Source organism: Pristiophorus japonicus, chromosome 3 (assembly GCF_044704955.1).
Source record: "Pristiophorus japonicus isolate sPriJap1 chromosome 3, sPriJap1.hap1, whole genome shotgun sequence".
NCBI lineage: Eukaryota > Metazoa > Chordata > Chondrichthyes > Pristiophoridae > Pristiophorus > Pristiophorus japonicus.
Genome location: NC_091979.1, coordinates 151,839,541 through 151,859,177, shown reverse-complemented (window position 1 = coordinate 151,859,177; position 19,637 = coordinate 151,839,541). Strand labels below are relative to the sequence as shown.

The window sequence follows — 19,637 nt, the reverse complement described above, 5'->3', positions numbered from 1 at the left end:
ATTTTTAAAAGCTTCCCAGTCTTCTGTCCTCTCACTAGTTTTGGCCACTTTGTATGCCCTTGTTTTTAATTTAGATACTGTACTTTATTTCTTTAATTAGTCACGGATGGCTATCTTTTCTCTTACACCCTTTCCTCCTCACTGGAATATATTTTTCTTGACAGTTGTGAAATATCTCTTCAAATGTAACCACTGTTCATCAACCGTCCGACATTTTAGTCTATTTTCCCAGTCCACTTTAGCCAACTCTGCCCTCATACCTTCATAGTCTCCTTTATTTAAGCTTAGTATGCTGGTTAGAGATCCAACTTTCTCACCCTCCATCTGAATTTGAAATTCAATCATGCTATGATCACTCATTCCGAGGGGATCCTTTACTAGGAGATTGTTTATTAATCCTGTCTCATTACACAGGACCAGATCTAAGATAGCCTGGTTGGTTCCGTTACATACTGCTCAAGGAACCCCGTCCTTTACGCACTCTATGAACGCCTCCTCAAGGCTACCCTGATCAATTTGATTTGTCCAATCAATATGGAGGTTAAAATCACCCATGATTATTGCTGTTCCATTTTTACAAGCCCCCACTATCTCCTGGTTTATGCTCCAACCAACAGAGTTGCTCCTGTTAGGGAGCCTATAGATTACGCCCACCAGTGATTTTTTTCCCCTTATTGTTCCTTATCTGCACCCAAACTGTTTCAACACTCTTATCATTTGAGCCAATATAATTTCTTGCAGTGATTCCATCCTTTATTAATAGAGCTACCCCACCTCCTTTTCCTTTTGGTCTGTCCGAACGGATTGTCAATTACCCCTGAATATTTAATTCCCAGTCCTGGTCACGTTGTAACCACGTCTCTGTAATGGCTATCAGATCATACCCATTTGTCTCAATTTATGCCGTTAACTCCTCTATTTTGTTACAAATGCTACGTGCATTTAGACAAAGTGTCTTTAAGTTTGTGTTTTTACCCTTTTTTCCTGCTTGTTTCCTCTCTCCTTCAAACTCACTTTCTTTATTTTTGCTTTCTAATTCCAGCTTTACTCCCCTCCCTACTGAATCTATTTTCAGGTTCCCATCCCCCTGCTAAGCTAGTTTAAACTCTCCCCAATAGCACTAGCAAACCCCCCTCCGCGAGGATATTGGACCGTCCAGCTTGTACAGGTCGCACCTCCCCCAGAAGCAGTCCCAATGCCTCAGGAAATGAAAGCCCTCCCGCCTGCACCATCTCTCAAGTCACGTATTCATCTGCTGTATCCTTTTATTTCTGTACTCACTAGCTCGTGTCACTGGGAGTAATCCGGAGATTACTACCTTTTGAGGTCCTGCTTTTTAATCTCTTTCCAAGCTCCCTAAGCTCTGCCTGCAGGACCTCATCCCTCTTCCTACCTATGTCATTGGTACCGATGTGGACCACGACTTCTGGCTGTTCACCCTCTCCTCCCCAGAATGCCCTGCAGCCGCTCAGTGACATCCTTGACCCTGGCACCAGGGAGGTAACGTACCATCCTGGAGTCACGTCTGCGGCCGCAGAAACGCCTGTCTGCTCCCCTGACTATTGAATCCCCTACCACTATAGCTCTTCCATTCTTCTTCCTTACCCCCCTGTGCAGCTGAGCCACCCGTGGTGCCGTGGACTTAGCTCTGGCTGCACTCCCCAGCGCTACTATTGCCCCCACCAGCACTCAGAACAGAGTACTGGTTGAAGAGCAAGATGGACTCTGGACTCCTGCACTACCTGCCCAGTCCTCCTCTACTGTCTGGCGGTCACCCACTCCCTCTCTGCCTGCACACCCTTAAGCTGCGGGGTGACCGCCTCTAGACACGTGCTAGCCACGTTGCTCTCAGTCTTGCGGATGCACCGCAGTGACCCCAGCTGCCGCTCAATCTCCAAAACACGGAGCTCAAGTTGGTGCAGCCGGAGACACCTCTTGCATACATGGTCGCTCCGGCTGCGCGAAGCACCTGGGACTTCACACATGCCACAGGATGTGCAATCCATGGGACCGAAATGCCCTGCCATCCCTCCAGTTACACTCGCAACTATCGAGAAGAACTAGGTTCTAAACCTTAACATAACACACCCAGCCGCTACTCAGCAAACAGCCGATTTAATTAACTGGCTCTCCTTAGATAATAAAGATCACTTAAGTTTACTGGCAGATGCTACTTACAATAATTCCAAAGGTTTCCTACTGAAAAGAAAAAGAAAAGTACTCACCAATCCACCAGCCAATCACTTACCCGCTTGGCTGTGATGTCACACTTCGATTTTGATTTTTTTAAACTTTTTGTCCCTGCACCAGGTGGCTCCTCCGACTGCCACGCCCTTTTTATTGGCGCCTCGATCTTACTGCTCCCGCTCCCGCTCCTGGGGCTCCTCCGACTGCCACGCCCTTTTTATTGGCGCCTCGATCTTACTGCTCCCGCTCCTGGGGCTCCTCCGACTGCCACGCCCTTTTTATTGGCGCCTCGATCTTACTGCTCCCGCTCCTGGGGCTCCTCCGACTGCCACACCCTTTTTATTGGCGCCTCGATCTTACTGCTCCCGCTCCTGGGGCTCCTCCGACTGCCACGCCCTTTTTATTGGCGCCTCGATCTTACTGCTCCCACTCCTGTGGCTCTGCCGACTGCCATGCCCTTTTTATGGGCCTCTTGATCTTCCCGCTCCCTTCCGTACATCGGAGGCTTTTCGGCCTGGGATAAGGGCGGGAAGCAGAGAGGACCTGAACCAACCAAGCCTTACCCTTAGCAATGTTTGCAAAGAAAAACTACTAACAATTCTATAAGAAATAAAAATTTGAAGTCCTACCTTCATCATAAAATTGCAATTCACCTTTCTGCACTCGGCCCGGGAAGGCGGTGGGCCGGTGCGGGAGGCCACTCGGCCTGGGCTAGGGGCGGGAGGGAGTGAACTGGCCGGCATCGGGATTCAACGGAGAGGCTGCAAATCAACGGAGAGGCTGAAAAAGGAACATTTAACGCACAAAGCAAATCACTCAACAACTGTTCAGTTAGGAGGTTAGAATTAGTCTGACAGAATGATGCCACAAACTGTCTTGCATAAGAAAACAGTTTTCTTCAAAGTCAAATCTTTTTTTTCTTTCTTTTTTTCTTCAGAAGTTCCAGCCAACAAACAGTCTCAGCTGAGCTGAGTAACGCAGTGCATTAAAAAAAAATCCCGGGTTTTTACAAAACTCTCCAGGAAACAAAGTAACAACAAAAACATAGTCGACCTGATTCTGCTTTGCAAAGTTGAAAGCAGACAGAGGTACTAGGAGTGTATGGCTTGTATGATGCTCATTTTTCTTTCTCCAATCTATTCACGCAACACACACTGAAATAAATTCCATGCTGTTTGACCCATGGTTGAAACCTACTCTGATCAAGGTCTTGTTCCCATGTGTCCATTCCAGCTTCCTTGATTCTTTGAGGCCCAGCTCTCACATCTCGAAATCTTGCCTCCTCCATTGTTTGACCACTTGGTACTTGTGGGTGCACATGCGCGGCCATCACTATTCCCCACTGCGCATGTGTAGACGTCCCTGCACATTTTCTAGTGCAAAACAGAGACTCCACCCCCCTGAGTCGACTGGCCACGCTGCACGGCTGCAGTAAAGAGTCCAAACAGCGGCCAAAGTTGGAACACTTTTTTCCGGAGCATCTCTGGACGTACTTAAGCGGCACAACTTGGGTAAGTACGCTGAAAAACGGGCTCGACCAAAATTGAGCCCGTAATGCAAGTACTCTACTAGATTAAGGTGCAAATGACAGATTTAAGTTGCATTCTGGGAATTGTCCATCAGGCTGACATGAAAGCAGTAACAATTCTGTAAACTGCAGTCCCTCATTGTGACCTGCACAGTTACATTCTAGCAGTCTTTTTAGTACGTCTATTGTGCTTCTCTGGGATCTTTGCTGATTTATATTTTAGCAACTCCATTTTTGGGCTCAATTTTCCTGGGTCATTTGTGCCCTTTTCTTGGTGCTGCCATTTTTTCTGGTGTAATTATTTAATTCAAAGTTTCCCTCTGGAATCTGCGCCAGCGTAACTGCTTCAGTTATGATTTTTCTGTGTTAGGTTTTTTTGACATCATGTGCATTCCCTCATGTCTGCGCCAGTTTTCAGCATTTTTTTGCAGTTTGCCCAAAATTTTTTTTATCCTGGATCAGCGTATCTGGCCACTCTCGAAAAACCATCGGCTGAGTTAACAGAAAGCAGCGCACATTGAGAAATCGGCACTGAAAGACGCCATTGTTTTTCATCGAAGGTTTTGGAGGGAATCTCAAGCACTTGAAATATCTATAATAAAGTTCAACTTTTTTTTACCTTTCAACGGAGTCCATGGAAGTTTCTTGGATTTCTGAAGTTTTCATTTTTTTTAACTCACGCCACCATCGAATGTTTTCAAACAGGGCTGGAGGGGGTTTGAAGCGTCAGCTGTCAGAATCAGCCCCGCACCGGGGCTCGGAGCTCGGCTGGAAAACAAGCCCGGGGGGGCTGGGGGGAAAAGAGGTAGTGATCGGAAGGCTTCTGCATTGAGCCCGGGGAGGGAGGTGGTGATCGCAAGGCTTCTGCATTGAGCCCGGGGAGGGAGGTGGTGATCGAAAGGCTTCTGCATTGAGCCCGGGGAGGGAGGTGGTGATCGCAAGGCTTCTGCATTGAGCCCGGGGAGGGAGGTGGTGATCGCAAGGCTTCTGCATTGAGCCCGGGGAGGGAGGTGGTGATCGGAAGGCTGCTGCATTGAGCCCGGGGAGGGTGGTGGTGATTGGAAGGCTGCTGCACTATGCACGAGACTGCAAAAAGTTTTGGGGAGGGGAGAAGTTACAAAACTGCAATTAGCTTGTGGCGGGGGGTGGGGGGGGGGGGCACGGGAAGAGGGAGGAGAAGTCACAAGACCTGGGTGTGGTCCATCCATACAGACCTTGGGGAAAGAGAACAAACAACTTGTCCTGCCTGTCTTCCTGCCATTTTGAGCTTCTTGCAAAAGTAAAATTTAACCATGGGGGCAATACTGACAATGCCATACCTGTGAGCCTTTTGCATGATGGTGCTAAGTAGGAGACAATGGATTCAATGTCATCGCATGAGGAACATCGGAACCCATAGGGTGCTGGTCAGGAGACCATACCCACCTCTGGTATATCGAGACAGGCATTCGTACCTGCACCTGAGTGATGTGGACTGTGTCAGAAGACTGCGTTTCCACAAAGAAGTTGTAACTGAGATCTGTGAGTTGGTGAAAGCAGACCTGCAACCGAGAAGCGTCAAGAGGACTGCTTTGTCCATTGAAGTGAAGGTTACAGCTGCACTTTCATTCTATGCCTCCGGATTGTTTCAAGAGGGAGATCGGATCCGCTGAGGGTCGTATCGGAAACAGATGAGCAGAGAGCACAGATTGACACTTGGACGTATGATATTATAGCTATTACTGAGGCATGTCTGAAAGAAGAGCAGGATCAGTGTGTCCGAGGGCACGGTGTTCGAGGGTGAAATGATGATTTGAGAAACGCAGGAAGTGGGAAGAGGAAACCACTGCAGGGAATCTCTACAAGTGCCTAAGAACACTGTCATGTATTCAACCAGCATTGTAACCCATGTATAAACTGACCTAAGTTGTACACCAAGGGAAATCATGTTTAACTAATTTACTGGAATTCTTTGAGGATATAACGAGCATGGTGGATAGAGGTGTACCGATGGATGTGGTGTATTTAGATTTCCAAAAGGCATTCGATAAGGTGCCACACAAAAGGTTACTGCAGAAGATAAAGGTACGCGGAGTCAGAGGAAATGTATTAGCATGGATCGAGAATTGGCTGGCTAACAGAAAGCAGAGAGTCGGGATAAATGGGTCCTTTTCGGGTTGGAAATCGGTGGTTAGTGGTGTGCCACAGGGATCGGTGCTGGGACCACAACTGTTTACAATATACATAGATGACCTGGAAGAGGGGACAGAGTGTAGTGTGACAAAATTTGCAGATGACACAAAGATTAGTGGGAAAGCGGGTTGTGTAGAGGACACAGAGAGGCTGCAAAGAGATTTAGATAGGTTAAGCAGATGGAATACAATGTTGGAAAATGTGAGGTCATCCACCTTGAAAAAAAAAACAGTAAAACGAATATTATTTGAATGGGGAGAAATTACAACATGCTGTGGTGCAGAGGGACCTGGGGGTCCTTGTGCATGAATCCCAAAAAGTTAGTTTGCAGGTGCAGCAGGTAATCAGGAAGGCGAATGGAATGTTGGCCTTCATTGCGAGAGGGATGGAGTACGAAAGCAGGGAGGTCCTGCTGCAACTGTACAGAGTATTGATGAAGGCCGCACCTGGAGTACTGCGTGCAGTTTTGGTCACCTTACTTAAGGAAGGATATACTAGCTTTGGAGTGGGTACAGAGACGATTCACTAGGCTGATTCCGGAGATGAGGGGGTTAACTTATGATGATAGATTGAGCAGACTGTTTCTTTACTCGTTGGAGTTCAGAAGGATGAGGGGTGATCTTATAGAAACATTTAAAATAATGAAAGGGATAGACAAGATAGAGGCAGAGAGCTTGTTTCCACTGGTCGGGGAGACTAGAACTAGGGGGCACAGCCTCAAAATATGGGGGAGTCAATTTAACACCGAGTTGAGAAGGAATTTCTTCTCCCAGAGGGTTGTGAATCTGTGGAATTCTCTGCCCAAGAAAGCAGTTGAGGCTAGCTCTCATTGAATGTATTCAAATCACAGATAGATAGATTTTTAACCAATAAGGGAATTAAGGGTTATGGGGAGCGGGCGGGTAAGTGGAGCTGAGTCCATGGCCAGATCAGCCATGATCTTGTTGAATGGCGGAGCAGGCTCGAGGGGCTAGATGGCCTACTCCTGTTCCTAATTCTTATGTTCTTAAGTTACAACTGGGGATGTGTGTGCCATCTCTCAACATGCAACACATGTCTGCATTCGCCAGATGACAGCTGCAGTATATGCATGGACGAATAACTATATAAAGTTCCCCATGACCGTCCAAGCAATGCGTGATAGGGCTGTGTGGGCTTCTCCAGGATTGCTGGCTTCCCGAAGGTAGAGGACTGCATTGATTGTACCCACATCGCCTTGCAAGCACCTTTGGAGGATTCCGAGATGTACAGGAACAGAAAAGGCCTCCACTCCATTAATGTGCAGCTCGTGTGCGACGACCTGCATCATATCATGCCAGTCGATGCAAGATACCCTGGGCGCACCCATGATGCGTTCATCCTACTCAACAACGTTATATCTGACATGTTTCAGCGGCAGCCAGAAGGTCAGAGATACTGGGAGATAAAGGGTATGGCCTCGCCACCTGGCTCATGACGTCCCCTACGCGTAACCTGGACCAAAGCTGACCGGGAATACAACATATCGCACATTGCAACATGCAGCATCATAGAGAGGACCATTTGTTATGTATTTAACCCTTGGCAACCTGTATCGCACCACCACCAGAGGGCCTATCTGTTGGAGTCCCAAGGGATCCCAGCATCCCTTGGGAGCACTGTATATAAGCAGGCCACCCACGTAGTATCTGCACTCTGGAGTCTTATTAAAGGAGCTAAGATCACACTTACTCATTGCTCACAGTACTCAGTTTCATCCTTTATTATGAGCGTAATAATTGGCGACAAGGTAACGAACAACCACGCGAAAATGCAAAGAACAGTTGGTATCCTGGAGAAATTCTCAGAAGGGGACGATTGGGAGGTCTTCGTGGAGAGACTCGACCAAAACTTCGTGGCCAACAAGCTGGAAGGGGACGACAACGCTGCCAAACAAAGGGCGATCCTCCTTACCGTCTGTGGGGCAACAACCTATGGCCTCATGAAGAATCTTCTAGCTCCGGTAAAATCAACAACCAAATCCTGTGAAGAATTGTGTACGTTGGTCCGGGTGCACCTAAATCCTAAGGAAAGGGCTTTGATGGCGAGGTATCGGTTCTACACGTGTCAACGGTCGGAGGGCCAGGAAATGGCGAGCTACGTCACCGAACTAAGGCACCTCGCAAGACATTGCGAATTTGATGGATTCCTAGAACAAATGCTGAGACTTTTTTGTGCTTGGCATTGGCCATGAGGTAATCCTTCGCAAACTATTGACTGTTGAAACACCGAATCTGAGCAAAGCCATAACGATAGCCCAGGCATTTATGTCCACCAGCGACAACACCAAACACATTTTGCAGCATAAAGAGGTTGTGACCAGTACTGTGCACAAAGTAACGTTGTTTTCGAGCAGGAATATACAGGGCAGAATGTACACGCCGGCTGCTGCACGACCTCAGATGACCCAGAGTCTGCCATCAACCGTTAATGCGAGACAGTTAACATCTTGTTGGCATTGTGGAGGTGATCATCGGGCCCATCAATGCTGCTTCAAGCACTATGCATGCAACGGCTGCAGAACAATGGGACACCTCCAGCGAATGTGCAGGTGAGCTGCAAACCCTACAAACCACCACGTTGCAGAGGAAGATCGATCCACGGTGGATCAGGCTGAATTGGAGACTCGAACCGAGGAGGCAGAAGTGTACATGGTACACACCTTCACCACGAAATGTCCACCAATGTTAAAAGTTGAACTGAACGGAATTCCAGTATCCATGGAACTGGATTCGGGTGCGAGTCAGTCCATAATGAGCAAAAAGGCCTTCGACAGGCTGTGGTGCAACAAGGCACACAGGCTCAAGCTCAGCCCCATTCACACCAAACTAAGGACTTACACCAAGGAACTGTGATCCCTCGAATTGGCAGTGCAGAAATCAAAGCCTCCTATGATAGAACAGTGCATGAACTCCCACTATGGATTGTGCCAGGGGATGGCCCCACACTGGCAGAAGCTGGCTGAGAAAAATCCGCTGGAACTGGAACGACAGCCGAGCACTTTTGTCCATCGACGACACCTCGTGCCCAGGTTCTGAGCAGATTTCCATCATTGTTCGAGCCAGGCATTGGAAGCTTCTCGGGGGCGAAAGTGCAAATCCATTTGGTTCCTGGTACGCGACCCATCCACCACAAGGCACGGGCGGTACCGTATATGATGCGAGAGAAAGTGGAATTTGAGCTGGACAGGCTCCAGCGAGAAGGCATCATCGCGCCGGTGGAATTCAATGAGTGGGCCAGTCCGATTGTTCCGGTACTTAAAGGTGACGACACGGTCAGAATTTGTGGGGACTATGAAGTAACGATTAACCGTTTTTCGCTACAGGACCAGTACCCGCTACCCAAGGCAGATGAATTATTTGCGACCCTGGCTGGAGGGAAGACGTTCACCAAGTTGGACCTGATCTCGGCCTACATGATGCAGAAGCTGGAGGAATCTTGGAAAAACCTCACCTGCATCAACATGCACAAAGGTCTGTTTATCTATAACAGATGCCCGTCCGGGATTCGGTCGGCCGCGGCAATCTTCCAACGGAACATGGAGAGCCTGCTAAAGTCGGTTCCTCGTACCGTGGTTTTCCAGGACGACATACTGGTTACAGGTCGGGACACCATTAAGCATTGGAAGAAGTTCTCAGTCGGTTGGATCGCGTGGGACTCGGGTTGAAATGCTCGAAGTGTGTTTTCCTGGCGCCGGAGGTCGAGTTCTTGGAAGAAGAATCGCAGCAAATGGCATCAGACCCACCGATGTCAAGACGGAGGCCATCAAGAACGCACCGAGACCACAGAACGTGACGGAGTTGCGGTCGTTCCTGGGACTCCTCACCTATTTCGGTAATTTCCTACCCAGGTTAAGCACCTTGCTAGAACCCCTACATGTGCTACTGCGCAAGGGAGACGACTGAGTATGTGGGAATTCACAAGAGGCTGCCTTTGAGAAAGCCAGAAATCTGTTGTGTTCAAACAAACTGCTTGTTCTGTTTAACCCATGTAAATGATTAGTGCTAGCTTGCGATATGTCGTCTTACGGGATCTGGTGTGTGTTAGAATAGGCTAACGAATCGGGGATTTTACAACCGGTCGCCTATGCATCCAGGAGTCTATCCAAGACCGAAAGGGCCTACGGCATGATTGAAAAAGAGGCTCTGGTGTGCGTTTACGGGGTGAAAAAAATGCACCAGTATTTGCGTGGCCTCAAGTTTGAGCTTGAAACTGATCATAAGCCGCTCATATCGCTGTTCTCAGAGAGCAAAGGGATTAACACCAATGCCTTTGCCCGCATCCAAAGATGGGCGCTCACGCTGTCGGCATACAACTATGTAATCCGCCACAGACCAGGCACAGAGAACTGCACTGATGCTCTCAGTCGGCTACCATTGCCCACCACCGGGGTGGAAGTGGCACAGTCTGCAGACTTGCTCATGGTAATGGATGCATTCGAAAATGAAAAGTCACCAGTTACGGCCCGCCAGATCAGGACCTGGACCAGCCAGGATCCTTTACTGTCCTTGGTAAAAAAAATTGTGTCCTCCACGGGAGCCGGTCCAGCATCCCAGAGATGCAGGAAGCGATTAAGCCGCTCCATAAGCGCAAAGACGAAATGTCCTTGCAGGCGGACTGTCTGTTGTGGGGTAATCACGTGGTCTTGCCCAAGAAAGGCAGAGAAACGTTCATTTGTGACCTACACAGCACCCACCCAGGCATTGTAATGATGAAAGCCATAGCCAGATCCCATGTATGGTGGCCCGGCATCGACTCAGATTTAAAGTCATATGTGCGCCAGCGCAACACATACTCTCAACTGAGCAATGTACCCAGAGAGGCACCGCTAAGTTTGTGGTCGTGGCCCTCCAAACCGTAGTCAAGGATCTACGTTGACTATGCGGGCCCATTTCTAGGCAAAATGTTCCTGGTTGTCATGGATGCTTACTCAAAATTGATTGAATGTGTAATAATGTCTAAGCACGTCGACTGCCACCATCGAATGCGTACGAACCATATTTGCCACACATGGCCTGCCTGATGTCCTAGTCAGCGACAATGGGCCGTGTTTCACTAGTGCTGAATTCAAGAAATTCATAACCCGCAATGGGATCAAGCACGTCACATGTGCCCTATTCAAGCCCGCATCCAACGGCCAGGCAGAACGGGCAGTTCAGACCATCAAGCAAAGCTTGAAACGCATGTCGGAAGACTCCCTGCAGACCTGGCTGTCCCGAGTGCTGCTCAGCTACCGCACCAGACCCCACTCACTCACCGGGGTTCCCCCAGCCGAGCTGCTCATGAAAAGGGCGCTCAAATCAAGGCTCTCTCTTGTCCACCCTGATCTCCATGATCACGTAAAGGGCAGGCGGCTTCAACAAAGTATGTACCATGACCGCGCAAATTTGTCACGCGCTATTGAGGTCAATGATCCTCTGTTTGTGCTCAATTATGGACATGGTCCCAAATGGCTCGCTGGCACGGTCATAGCCAAAGAAGGGAATAGGGTGTTTCAGGTCAAATTGGCCAATGGACTAAGGTGCAGAAAGCATTTGGACCAAATCAAATTGCGGTTCACTAACAGCTACGAACAACCCGAAGATGACACCACCAACTTCGACCCTCCAACACACACACAAGTGGCAACCGACATCATGGTTGACCACGAAGCAGAACTCACCATCTCCAGCAGCCTTGCAAGGCTGGCTGCCCAGCAGCCCAGTGAAGAACTAACCAACTTGTACCGAGACGATCGACAAGGGAGCAAAAAAGCCCCAGATTGTCTCATCCTGTAAATAAGTGTGCTATTGACTTTACGAGGGAGTGATGTTATGTATTTAACCCTTGGCAACCTGTATAACACCACCAGCAGAGGGCCTACCTGTTGGAGTCTCAAGGGATCCCAGCATCTCTTGGGAGCACTGTATATAAGCAGGCCACCCACGCGGTACCTGCGCCTGGAATGTTATTAAAGGAGCTAAGGTTACACTTACTCATTGCTCACAGTAGTCAGTTTCATCCTTTCTTATGAGCTTATCACCATTGGCATCTTAAAACAGCATTTCCAATGCCTGGACCATTCCGGAGGCTACTTGCTTTGCTCCCCTGAGATTGTCGGTCAGTTCACTGTTTGATGCGTGCTATATAACTTAGCCATCATGAGGCAGTAGCAGCTGGTCGGAGAAGACCCACCTGCGGTGAGAGTGGCTGATGATAATGATGTGGAAGATGCAGATGACAAGCAGGAGGAGGAGGACGAGGATGAGGAAGCCATGCAAGTACCTGAACCCGAAGAACGACGGCTGAGGAGAGCAGTGCATTGTGCCCCTTTAACGATTGCTTGAGCCTTGTGCCAGCAGCTTATCCGTGAACGCTTTGCTGCCTGAAGGCTCAGTGACAACTATTCCAAGTGGACCATGTTACTGTTTGGATCTGTTCTGTAATGCTGTGTTGTTTTAATGGAACAAATGATGGAAATTATTCTTGTTTACTGCAAAAGTTGTGCTAAAAATGGAACAAATAATAAAAATAATTCAGATTTAATGTAAAATATATTTTATTCAAAAGTTTAGCACAGTTCTTTGTATTAACTTAACTTTAATAAAATTATTCTTGTATTAAACTTTAAAGTTTTCAGTTACGATCACTTACAAACTTTAGGATCACTTACTAACTTTTAAACTTGTAAATTTACATAACTTACAAAAATCTTTTAATTTGAGAATAACAGTTACAACAGTAACACTAATAATAACAACAACAGCAGCAAAGAAAGGCTGCACCCATCTCTCCTCCACCTTATTCTCAGACCGCCCGCCGTGCTTGTTCTTGGTGACTCCACCACCCCTGCCCGCAGGTGGTGGCACAGTGTTTCTGGGGTTGGTACCAAGCTTATTCTTTCTAAGATCTCAGGTAGTACGCACCTGGTGGCGGGGTTGGGGGCGGGGGGGTGCAGGCAGCAATGTGGAGGGCCCAGCTTGGGGCTCTTTAAAAGCTGGTGTGGGGTTTGGAGTGGGAGTGACAGTTGACAGTCAAGGGCGCGAGGTCTGGGGATGTTCCCTTATTGCAGCAGCTAATTTCAACATGCCGCACCTCATGCACCCTAACAGTGTCTCAACGACCTGCAACACTCCCTCCCTCATGTTCAGTGATAGTGTTTCCACCATCTCTGACATTCCCTCCCTGATGTTCACTGACAGCGCATCAACTACCTGTGACATTCTCTCCCTCATGTTCACTGGCATGGTTTCAGCTGACTGAGATATTCCCTCACTCATGGTCCCGGACAGCGTTCCCATTTCTCATGAGATTGCTGTTACTTCTCCCGACAGTCCCGCTACCTCATCACCTACCCCACTGATCGTGTAAGGTCAATGCTCTCCCCACTCATTGCCATTATCTGAACCACATCTGTTAGATCCTGCACGTCAGGAGAGCGCAGTTGAGCGGTTCACTAACCGCGGAAGGTGGGGCCCTGGGTGTGCCTCGTTCCACCCCACCACTGGGATCCGCAGCCTTGGACGTTAGGAAATCATGGAAGGTCCCACCAACACTCTCAAACCACTAGTCACAGAAGGGGCTGGCACCTCACCTCCACCAAAGTCAGTAAAACAGTGGGGGCTTCATCCATTTCCATCTCCTCCCCCTCCTCCACACCCCCATGGTCTAGAGGGTGGGATTGGAAGATGTTCTCTTCAAGCCCGTCCTCGTCTGAATCATCTTCTGCATCGTCAGGGTCGGCCTCTAGTTCTGCAAAATAAAGCAGGACACAGACAAATGGTTAGCAGCAGAGAGAGAGCAGGGTGGATGGCATAAGTAGGCTCACACAGCACAGGCAGCAGGCTGATTTGAAGGACCACGATAAATGATAGCACATTGCATCAACCGAAGCATAGCTGACGGAGACGTCCCCAGGAACCAAAGCATGACTAGCGCATGCAGTACTTAACATTTAGGACAGCCAGATTGTGGAATTTGCAGGACTTATTCTCTCTCTTGAGTGTGGGCCCAGCTTGTGCAGTGGTGGTTGCTTTTCTCCAGGCAGGACCCATCAAAGCAGCGACCCTCTCTTCCAATGGTGTCAGTCAGTGGCTGCAGATTTGCCGGGCCTCCTCCTGTTCGTGTTCTTTCCCTTTTACCTTCCTCTGCAAAGATGAAAATGCAACTTTTTAGAGAGGGTGTCTTTCTGCTAGGTGAGACATGTGCAGCTGGTCACATTTACAATTGCAATTCCGTTGAATAAATGAAAATATTATTTCCACTAACTACTTGACCAAGGTCCTGCCACTTCTTTTTGTACTGGCATCCAGATCTCGTAGTGGTCAACATTGCGCAGTAATCTTCGACAACTTGGTTCCAGCGTTTCTTAATTTCTTTAGATGGAACTTTTATGTGACGTCAGCTGGTGTCCAACTCCTGCCATCTAGTCTCACTCAGAGTAACTAGTGCCTCCACTTCATCCTGTAAGAATTTCTTGGTTGTATCCTGTATTGCTGCAGATCTGATTTTTCCAATACTCTCACACAGCACTCCTTCTCACACAACTGGCTCTTTAAAAATGGAGCTGTACTGCGCATGCGCATCTATTGATATAACGTCAAAAACTTCATTTTTTGTTGCGCATGCGCAGAAGGTGCAGCAGCATTTTTTCTGCGCAGATAGCAGGCTCCACCCCCTGAGGCGACTGCACATGCTGCTCGGCGCCAAATTTGAATTATACATTGGGGAAACTTTGGCAAAATATTTCTGGCGCATTTCTGGCCTAGAAAAACGGGCATAACTGGCAATACGCCAGAAAACGGGCAGCCAAAATTGAGCCCATTAAGTTGGTTATTTGAGCCAAAAGAGGACGGTGATGCCCCAATATTTTTTAGGGTGGGGTTGCAGGTAAATTTAATATGCCACTTATATGCAAGATGTGGGGCTGGACTTTGCAGTCAGCAGTGAATGAACCACGCCGGCCGTTCATTGCCCACCTACTTTCCAGCAGCATTTGCATCGGAACTTGGTGTGATTAGAAAGCCATTTTGGGCCAGTGCTCTCTACAGGGGATCTGGGACCTGTGTGAACAGGGCAGGCAACAGTCTATCTCAAACAATCAGATTGAAGAATCCTTACTAAGGCACGTGGAGTCTGAACATAAAAGTGTAAGTTAGAATAGTTAATTCAATGTAAAATCATCTACAGAAAACAAAATAAAGAGAGGGAAAGAGAGATTGGATTAATAAAGAGTGATAAAAGAGACAAAGAAGAAAGGTTAAATATATATTTTTGTTTACATTTAAACAATAACATTCCAGCAATAACTAAAATCTGAAGGAATGAGACTCCACACTTTAAAAGTTAACTTTCGGTGCCAGAGAGGTAGTTTGGCAATAATTAAGACTTTTATCATGCTGTTAAAAATTTTCTTAGACTGGAATGGACAAGCTCTAAATTTTTCTGGCGAGTTTAGTGTGTATCTATTACATAAGTACAGCAACTTCACTCTGTTCCATGTGTTTTAATGCCGAGTCTCTCGGTGAGATACTGTTCTAGCGAAGCTTCTGGAGGAGCAGGGCAACTTGGACAGCAAATTCCAGATTTCGGCATTTAACTGCGCATGTGGGGTCGACGGAGATTGTTGCACGATTTACACGTTCATAACGGTGAGTGCTGATAGCCTCACCATTATTTCTACCTCCTGTGATCCTGCCCTTCTTTCTCCGCAACCAGACAGAGATACCCAAAAGCGCCTGCTTAGGTAGAAATCAATTACAGTGGCCTTGACTAATATCCACAGATGGCAGATGGATGAAGCTTTACGAAAGCATGAATAGCTGTAACAGTGAAACCTAAGGGACACCATGAAATTGTTGGCTTAATAGGCAGTTGCATGATGCAGCTACCAAACAGATATCCTTTTAAGGAACAGGAACACACATGGTTGTATAAAGGCCATCCACTCAACACCCATTTTATATGCTCCAGCAATGTATTTCATGTACCAAGATTGCCTTATGAGGAAGGACCTCATTAACAATTTTGTTTTAAATGTAAATGAGCCTACTGCATGCCTATCGCACAGCCCTGCAACACCACAGGCGTTTATTCATAATATGATACAATGCCAAGAACAACAGGCATACATAGGCCTCATTGCATTTACAGATTATTCTTTTATTGCTACTTGCGGTGATCTAACTTCTGTATAGACAATCAAATCCTAAGTATACTGACCTTGCAAACAGGTGCAGTGAGGAACTGGCTTTTCCACCATCTTGTTTTGTAAACCCATTACAGAATAGAATGCTGGTAGCGGGATGCTCTTGAAACAGAGCTTACTTGGCAAGAAACTCCAATGTGTTATGCTGCAGTATTTCTCTGTGTGTGGGGAAATAAAAAATGAAAAACAAAGGATGACACTAACCAAGATCTCACTCTTTCCCACTCGCTCTTGCCTCTACACGCAGAATGTCCAGGGGTTCCTCCTTGTAGGGTTCAGGTGTTGTATATTAAGTGAACTGCCATCTGTTACGTGTGGTACCTTCTGCAAAATAGGAAAGGGGCATATGTCAGAAAGAGAAATTCAAGTACCCAGTCAGCAACCATCTTTATGTGAGTCTGAACATGCAGTGAAGGTTCACCAGACTGATTCCCGGGATGGCAGGATCGACATATGAGGAGAGACTGGATCGACTGGGCCTGTATTCACTGGAGTTTAGAAGAATGAGAGGGGATCTCATAGAAACATATAAAATTCTGACGGGATTGGATAGGTTAGAGGCAGGAAGAATGTTCCCGATGTTGGGGAAGTCCAGAACCAGGGATCACAGTCTAAGGATAAGGGGTAAGCCATTTAGGACCGAGATGAGGAGAAACTTCTTCATTCAGAGAGTTATTAACTTGTGGAATTCTTTACCGCAGAAAGTTGGTGAGGCCAGTTCGTTAGATATATTCAAGAGGGAGTTAAATTTGGCCCTTATGGCTAAAGGGATCAAGGGGTATGGAGAGAAAGCAGGAAAGGGGTACTGAGGTGAATGATCAGCCATGATCTTATTGAATGGTGGTGCAGGCTCGAAGGGCCGAATGGCCTACTCCTGCACCTATTTTCTATGTTTCTATGCAGGTACCTTGTGTTAACGGGCTGCTTGGTTTTTGTAGCTCGTCATGTGTATTGGCCATAGGGCACTGACATGGCAGTGCCTTGGTAAAGCATAGTATTTTTCGAAAGTACAGTGATGATCATTCTCCTTTTGTGATATTGCTCAAACTTAAATTGAAGTGCTGTTAAGATGCCTTGCAAGGCAGTATCATAAAATTATATAAATGTGACCAAAACTTAACTTGCCAACCTTTTTGAAACCAGCAAGTTTGCTTCCAGGTTCGGTGCACAGGTGAGAGAGCACTCAGTGTTTCGGCTTTTAGGCTGCCCTTTGCTGGAGGATTGTTCTGAGCTTTAAAAAGGTTCACTCTTCTTCACAGGATCTCCCCCATCAGCTCATCCAAACCCACTTGGATGGAGCTGTCTGCTGCAGAAGCTTGCTTTATCCATTAATCCTCTCCCCCTCCTTCAGGACAGGACAACCCTTTAAAGGCTGCTGCACAAGATAAGAGTTAATGGAGTTGGGGTGATATATTAGCATGGATAGAGGATTGGCTAACTAACAGAAAACAGAGAGTCGGGATAAACGGGTAATTTTCTAATTGGCAAACGGCAACTAGTAGGGTGCCACAGGGATCGGTGCTCGAGCCTCAACTATTTACAATCTATATTAATGACTTGGATGAAGGGACTGAGTGTAATGTAGCCAAGTTTACTGATGATACAAAGATGGGTGGGAAGCAAGTTTTGAGGAGGACACAAAGAATCTGCAAAGGGATATAGACAGGCTAAGTGAGTGGGCAAACATTTGGCAGATGGAGTATAATATGGGAAAGTGTGAGGTTATCCACTTTGGCAGGAAAAATAAAAAAGCAAATTATTATTTAAATGGAGAGAGATTACAAAATGCTGCAGTACAGAGGAACTTAGGGGTTCTTGTGCATGAAACACAAAATGTTACTATTCAGGTACAGCAAGTAATCAGGAAGGCAAATGGAATGTTGGCCTTTATTGCAAAGCTGATGGAATATAAAAGCAGGGAAGTCCTGCTACAACTGTACAGGATATTGGTGAGACCACACCTTTGGTCTCCTTATTTAAGAAGTGAAACACTTGCATTGGAGGCAGTTCAGAGAAGGTTCACTAGGTTGATTCCTGAGATGAAGGGGTTGACTTCTGAAGAAAGGTTGAGCAGGTTGGGTCTATACTGATTGGAGTTTAGAAGAATGAGAGGTGATCTTATTGAAACATATAAGATACTGAGGGAGCTCCACATGGTAGATGCAGAGAGGATGTTTCCCCTCGTGACAGAATGTAGAACTGGGGGCATAGTCTCAGAATAAGTGGTTGCTCATTTAAAACTGAGATGAGGAGGAATTCCTTTTCTCAGAGGTTGAAAATCTGTGGAATTCTCTGCCCCAGAGAGCTATGGAGGCTGGGTCATTGAATATATTTAAGGTGGAGATAGACAGATTTTTGAATGATAAGGGAGTGAAGGATTATGGGGAGTGGGTAGGGAAGTGGAGCTGAGTCTATGATCAGATCAGCTATGATCTTATTGAATGGCGGAGCAGGCTTGAGGGGCCAAATGGCCCACTCCTGCTCCTATTTATTATGTTCTTATGTTCCAGGAGCACAAAAAAGTCTAAGTTGGCACTCCAGTGCTGTTCTGAGGGAGCGCTGCACTGTTGGAGATAACATATTTCTTATGTTCTGATCTGCTTCTTGACCCTGGGGCTTTCCCAGCACATCATGTGCTGTGTGCTGAGGGTGGTACAATTTTGTGCAGATAAACTAACCATAAAGTCAGCCACCCTCAACGTACGCATCAACCGAAGACACTGCGATAGGAGGGTATTATCGGTCCCTATAATTAAAGATAAATACTAATCTTGCAAGGTGCTAACACAGGAACAAATGAGGTGGCTGACTGTCATGTGCAATTGGGAAATCTAACTAACAATTATTAAAGGTACCTCGTACAAAACCAAACAAACAAGGCTTTTTAATTTGGCTCTGGCTGTCCTTAAATCTGCAATGGTTCAAAAAATTCTCTCTCTCTTTCTTACAGTCACATGATCACTATGAAATGCTTTTTCATAAATTTTAGATGATGTGGATTGAGTGGAAAGCTAAGAGCTGCATCTACGCAGTTGGGACCCAATGCGTTTTTTTCTCTGCTTTCTTGGATTGATCAGTCAGCTTTAAATTCCAAATTCAATTTGATGTTTGCTTATGGCTCTTGTTTAGGGGTTGGCAGAGGTCAGATATCCAATTTGATGGCTGGGAGACATGTTTGTGGGTCGTTATAAGACAGTAGTTGTGCTAAACCCTCCTTATAAGGAAAGATGTATTATTTTCATTTATCCCAGGCACTGTTTCGATGTCAGCTCTCCTTCCAGCTTAAACAAATTGTCAACACATAGCGGTTGGGTACATGCTCCAGGCAATGCCAGTTAACCAGTTTAAATTTTTTTATCCAAGAACCAAAATGTGATTTTGATTTTGTTCTGTGTCTTGCAGTGTGATGCTGAGCATTGCCAACACTGTCTCTGGTCGGGCTTGATCTTTCTCCAGCTGGCCTTGGGAGCCTGATCCAGGTGTTCCTTGGTTTCGGGATACAGAAAAACTCATTTATAATATATGTACAACCTAGGACTTGTTTAT

At 46.8% G+C, this 19,637-nt stretch overlaps 1 protein-coding gene across 2 annotated transcripts in view; it reads left to right on the top strand.

Annotated features, from left to right (window-relative positions):
- Positions 1-19,637, top strand: part of hecw2a (HECT, C2 and WW domain containing E3 ubiquitin protein ligase 2a) — a 599,390-nt gene that overhangs the window by 90,282 nt on the left and 489,471 nt on the right. The window contains exon 1 of one of the 2 annotated variants that reach the window (XM_070875901.1): positions 3,626-3,698. The exons of the other annotated variant lie outside the window; for it this stretch is intronic. The gene's annotated coding sequence lies outside the window, so the exon portion shown is untranslated. Of the gene's footprint in view, positions 1-3,625; positions 3,699-19,637 lie in introns of those variants that run through there. 2 annotated transcript variants of the gene reach the window in all.